The sequence below is a fragment of the Macaca fascicularis genome, chromosome 9 (genome assembly GCF_037993035.2).
Source record: "Macaca fascicularis isolate 582-1 chromosome 9, T2T-MFA8v1.1".
Lineage (NCBI taxonomy): Eukaryota > Metazoa > Chordata > Mammalia > Primates > Cercopithecidae > Macaca > Macaca fascicularis.
The window spans coordinates 122,395,907-122,402,310 of record NC_088383.1 but is presented as its reverse complement, the minus strand read 5'-3'; the positions used below and the strand labels follow the sequence as shown (position 1 = coordinate 122,402,310).

At 43.5% G+C, this 6,404-nt stretch overlaps 1 non-coding gene across 1 annotated transcript; it reads right to left on the bottom strand.

The window, feature by feature from the left end:
* Positions 1–543: 543 nt before the first annotated feature.
* On the bottom strand, positions 544–603 carry LOC123566982 (U7 small nuclear RNA). The gene has a single exon (XR_006689695.1). It is a non-coding gene; the product is annotated as a U7 small nuclear RNA (small nuclear RNA).
* Between the last annotated feature and the right edge of the window lie 5,801 nt (positions 604–6,404).

Genomic DNA, 6,404 nt, shown 5'->3' with positions numbered 1-6,404 from the left:
CTGACTTGCTGCAGAGGTAGCCCCTCCCTTTGCAATATCTTTACTTCCATATCTTTGCTTCCCATCACTCATCAAGAAAAACATTCCTCCTCCAAAGCTCAGATCAAATGCCACCACCAGCTTACAGTCCTCACTTTGCCACTCTTTAAGGTGGACTGCGTATGGTCAAGGGTGAGGCCTCATCTCCTAGGCTTCAACTGCCTGGGCCTTGAAGGTGCATTGAATTGAATCACCAGGTGTATCAGTTTCCTGGGGCTGCCATAACAAAGTACACAAACTTGGCGGTTTAAACACCATAAACTTAGTCTCACGATTCTGGAGTCTAAAAGTTCAAAGTCAAGGTGTCAGCAGGGTGGTTCCTTCTGAGGGCTGCGAGGGAGAATCTGTTCCATTCCTCCCTCTTAGCTTGTGGTGGTTTGGTGGTGATCTTTGGGGTTTTTTCATTTGCAGAAGCATCACCCCAATCAGCTTCATACATCATTTTCCCAGTAAGGGTGTCTGTCTCTGTGTCAAAATATGCCCCTTTTTGGGGGGTATCAGGGTAAAGTTCTGGTAAAAATACAGAAAATCTGCTAGACAAATTCAAAAAGAACTGTAACACTCATAATTTGTCCTTATTATAAGAACACAATTAGTTTGGATTAGGGCCCACCCTAATGACCTCATCTTAACTCGATCAACTGTGAGGACCCTATTTCCAAATAAGGCCACATTCACAGGTACTGGAGAAGAGGACTCTAACTTTTTTCTCAGGAGAGGCAGAGGACAGTTTTCAACCCATGGCCAGGGGTGAATGAATAACAACTCTGAGTCAGAGTCCATAGGTTCATTCTGTTTTTCTTTTCTTTTTTCTTTTTTTTTTTGAGAGATGGGATCTTGCTTTGTTGCCCAGGCTGCAGTGCAGCAGCATGATCACAGCTCACTGTAGCCCCAAACTCCCAGGCTCAAGCAATTCTCCTGCCTCACGCTCCCAAGTAGCTGGGAATACAGGCTAATTTTTAAAATTTTTTTGTAGAGATGGGGGGGGTCTGGCTATGTTGCCCTGGCTGGACTTGAACTCCTGTCCTCAAGCAATCCTCCTGCCTCAGCCTTCCAAAGCACTGGGACTACAGGTGTGAGCCTCTGCTCTCAGCCTCTTTCTAATTCTAGCAGGGAAGAGCAGTGAGAATACTGAAAGGGTAACATCCAAGCCCACCCTTATCATCAAACACAGATAGTTCCCATCTGGTGGTTCTTGAGCCCTGCTGCCACATTAGCCTCACCTGTAGATCCTAAAGGCAAAATGAGACAAAACCAAACAACGATGCTGGGATGGGGAAGACAGGTCAGTGGGACTCAGCCGTCACTTTCTTTCAGGTGCAGCCAAGGAGGAGATCCACCGCACTAGACTAAACACAGGAACAATCCATGTGCTTTTCCGTGATCTAGCCCGAGAGCCATTTCTTGTTTGGGGGCTTACAGTGTTACTTGGGATGTTTAAACAACTCTTAAAAAATTAAACTGACCTCTTATGTAGAATTCTATAAAGAATATAGAATGTTAAAAATCTCCAGATGGTTGAGATTAAGGAAAAAACATACGCTTTTCCTAAAATATGCAGCCATTCGTCTACTTTTGGTAGAACTAACTCTTGCCCAAATGGAGAGGTAGAGGCGGGGGTTTCGGTCTCATAGTTGGAAATGCTTTGAGATCCAAGAGGGAGAGATTTTGTAAATCATGAAGACACCACTGCTGGCTGTTCAGGTGGTGGTCAGCATGATACTCCAGGCTTATACTCAACGTGTCTTGCTGGTTCAGTGTGGACGTGGTATTACTGGTGCCTCGTGTTTCCGTTGGCGAGATGAGCTGGCATATGAAGAATATGCAGACACCTGGAGAGGAATGAGCAATCCATGAGCCCAGGTTTTTTAGCAGAAAAGAGAGCAGGCGCACTGGTGATCATAACAATAGGGAACACTTCCATGAGTATATCATGCAACTGATAGTTAATAGTAGCGACGTCCTTATTACTTCTAATTTTTTTTTTTTTTTTAGACGGAGTCTTGCTCTGTCTGTCGCCCAGGCTGGAGTGCAGTGGCGCAATCTTGGCTCACTGCAAGCTCTGCCTCCTGGGTTCACGCCATTCTCCTGCCTCAGCCTCTACAGGCATCCGCCACCACGCCCGGCTAATTTTTTTTGTATTTTTAGTAAAGACGGGGTTTCACCGTGATAGCCAGGATGGTCTCGATCTTCTGACCTCATCATCCACCTGCCTCGGCCTCCCAAAGTGCTGGGATTGCAGGTGTGAGCCACCACACCCGGCCACTTCTAAACTTTTTGTGCCAATTTTCTAACTACCAAAATCTAATTTCGAACATTTGGCTACTTGAGTGACTACATTCTTCTCTGTGTTTTGGAAACATGAACACAAAGCAGATTCTTTGGAAATTAAACACATTTGTTTCAGGGATATTTTATTAAACAGACTAGAAGGACAAAAGTCACTTACATTGGCAGTTCAGTCTTTGCTACCTGAGAACAAGTTCTAAGAAACAGCAAATAACAGGCATACAGGCCCTATAAAGGAACTGTGAAATTACTCATTCTGATAAAATTCAGGTTTCTTATTTCAGAGGGAATTGGGGGAGGAGGTGTAGAAGAAAATTGAATAGTCAATTAGGACTAACTACATGGCTAATCGCAAAGATTACAAATCCCAGGGATGTAAATGATACCTACAGCCCCGATATCTTCAGTAAACATTTAAAATAATAAAAACGATAAATTATCCATTGCCACAAGTTTGACCTCTTACCCTGGTCATATCAGAGTGGGTCCAGCAGAAAGGGGAGGAAGGTCTAAACTTTGCTTGGGTGATGTGAGGTTAGGGACCGAGGACCCTCTTCTGCCAAAAAGTTAATCTCTAGTATTTATTTGGGTGCAAAAGAAAGTAGAATAATGGGGAAGGAGGTCCTTCATGTAAAACAAACTCAAAAGCTTTACAGACTGAATTAGGTGTAATCCTTATGGGATCCCTAACAGCTCATAAATAACTTTTAATGAGATTTCCAGCGAGTAAAATAGCACGTGGGGGAAAAAAGTATTCTTTTTTATTTTTGTTATTTTGTTTTCAATAAAGCACATGCTTCATATCGTTGTTTTCCAAACCCATAACCAAAAGAAGGGAAACCATTTCAATAAGAAGAGATTAGTACTGAAAATATTTAATTAACTGATAGGGACAGGAAACGCTTGAATATGTCATTGAAAATATTTGACATTGACCACTAATCTATGGAAACTTATAGAGCTGAGTCTAAAGCATGTTCCGGAGTTAAGCAGAGAAATAAATCAAGGTTTGCAAATGTCATTTAAGTTTTCACCTGTCCCACGATTCAAAATTATTGGCTTCCCAATGAAAAGCATATGTTGTGTCCCATGCCTGGGGAGTAGTAATGAAGTGAGGCAGACACTCTCCAGCGCTCCCTCCCATGGTGCCCCTCTTTATTTCCCATCAAGTGAAAATAATTACTGTATCCTTAAGGGAGCGCTTCCCTGCGTCTGGTCTGCCGATAAGGGCTGCCATGCTGGCTCCTCCAGCCCTGCCCCTCTTCCTTGAGGGACCATGGTTTGATTTATGAGAAAATAGTTGGCAAATTGCGATGTCCATCTTGATGGATGACATCATTTGGACCATTTTGCTGATCATGTATGACTACCTTTTTTTTATTTAGCCTGGTTGCAATTGATCCGTAGCTCCAACAGCTGAAGAAAGGGGAAAAAATAGCAATCGCCTTTTCTTGGAGAGGTCACTAAGCAGAAAGAGCTCTGGCCTTTTGTTCCCTAGAAACTCACCAGTGATGTTCAAGCCCTTTACAAAGAGCTCTCATAGATATTATCTTAGACCATCCAAACAAAGGCTCTCAGAAGTAGGCAAGACGGGTATAGTTCTTCTCATTGGGAAGATAAACAAAGTAAAGTTCAGAGAGACTGAGTGCATTCCCTCAGGTCACACAGTTAGTCAAAATCAGGGGTTCAAATCTTGGTCTTTTGACTCCCAAGCAAATTCTTTCTCTTTTCATTGTTTCTTGATGGAACAAGAATGTATACTTAGTGACAAAACCAAACTCCCCCTATAATAGGCTATTCAGTCCTGCTCCTTCCCGAGTTTCTGGGAGCTTTCTAACTGAGCTCCAAGCCCCTGATATCTCCCTTCACCATCTTTCCTCCTAGCCACCACAAGCATTATAACCCTGCAACACAAACCCACTTATGTCACGACCCTGTTAACTTTCAGTGCCTTCTTATCCCCCAACACTTGCCTCTCAGGACTTTCCACCTTATCCTCTCTAACAAGAAGGTTGTGGAGGTGTGGAGTGGAACCTAAAGTGGTCTATTTCGAATTTATTTGAAATCTCATGCTTCATATCTAATTTTATTTTATTATTTATTTATTTTGAGATGGAATCTCGTTCGTCACCCAGGCTGAAGTGCAGTGGTGCGATCTCGGCTCACTGAAAGCTCCGCCTCCCAGGTTCACGCCATTCTCCTGCCTCAGCCTCCTGAGTAGCTAGGACTACAGGTGCCCGCCACCATGCCCAGCTAATTTTTTTGTATTTTTAGTAGAGACAGGGTTTTACCGTGTTAGCCAGGATGTCTCGATATCCTGACCTCGTGATCCACCCGCCTCAGCCTCCCTTCATATCTAATTTTAATAGGGACTTTGCATTATATTCAATATATTCTTGTTTGCTCTCACTTTTAAACAACGATTTCAATCTAATCTTTAATTAAAATGAATGCCTGGGGAAAGCAGCCTCATCTTTATTTTATGGCTTTGGGCTCTTCTTAGTGTACCCCCTATTTTGAGTATTCCTAGTACACATCCTGGGTCCCAAGGGATCAGGTCTAGGGCCTTAGCATTGACTATAAGGTCCTCGTTCAGCCACCTTACCTTCCTCCTAGCCTGATTTCTACCACTCATACCCTGACCTCTTACACTACAGCCATGCTGATCTTTCATGCCTTCATGCCTTTGCACATGATCCTCCCTCAGCCTGAAAGTCTTTTCTCCCTTTACCTCGAAATTCCCAGCAGGCATGCATGGCACCCCTCAGTGCACCTTCCCTTGTGTCCCCAACTGTGGCTCTATCACCTGCACCCCATTCCTGGTAGCAGTTAACCCTTTGGGTCCTAGTCATCTACGAGAATGTCCCTCTTCTCCCACTAAACTAAGTTCCCTTACCCACTATCTTCATAGCTACCAGAGCCCAGTACACTTGGCATAAACTAGGTACTAAATAAATGCTTGTAAAATAAATAAAAACTATTAAAATGCTTTCCACTAGGAGATTTGTTTTTAGAAGCTAGCCTAATCTCAGTTGCTTATATTGTACAGTTTTTAAGAGTTTTATACATTTAAAAAAATCAATCATGTGCATTTTTTATGCATGCCAGGTGCATGATCTCATTGGATATTCATGATCTCATTTTTCTTCAAAAAAGCAGGTAGAGCAACACCTCATTCTCTTGCCATACTTGGAGGTAAACTCCAGATCCTGGAGTTCAAATGCCTGCGTTTGGATCACCCTCTCCTTACTATCTCTGCTTGAGCTCAGTTTCCTCATCTGTAAAAGGGGATGATAATGGTACTAATACTTGGCAATAAAGGCCATGAACTCTAGAAATGATGGACTAGGTCAGGAATTGGCAAACGATGGCCCATAGGCCAAATCCAGCCCACCACCTGTTTGTGTGTGACCTGGGAGCTGAGAATGGTTTTTATAATCTTAAGTGATTTTAAAAAATCAAGAGAGTAATCATATGTTGTGATCCATGAATATTCTATGAAATTCAAATTGCAATGCCTATAAACAAAGTTTTACTGAGATATAGCCCTGCCCATTTATAACATTTTGTGTGGCACTGTTTCTGTGCCACAATGGCAGAGTTGAGTTTCTATGACAGAGACCAGTCAGCCCACCAAGGCTAACATGCTTACTGTCTGACCCTTTGCTGACCCCTGACCTACGGTCAAGTCCTCGTTCCACCCCTCACGAGCTCTGGGACCTTGGGAAGATTGGGTAACCTCTCTAGGCCAGTTTCCCCTGTGAAGGAGAGATAATAATATCTGCCTCCTAGGGCTTTATGAGATTAAGTGAGGTAACACACTTAAAGCGCTTGGTAAGGACCCAGTACTATGAATGTTAGCTAATGTTACTAAGCTACCTTCCCAGAGGGCTAGAATTTGCCAAGTAGCAGAATAGGGGTGGGAAGGAGGTACCAGTGCCAGCTGTGTGGACGGTTCCAACCTGATGTAATTGGAGAGGCTGAGAGGCAGGATGAGAGCCAAATGGAGCTGAAGAGAAAGCCAAGTGCCAAGGTGCAGCTTTGGCGCTTTGGCCAAGTGCCAAAGGGCCCAGCCA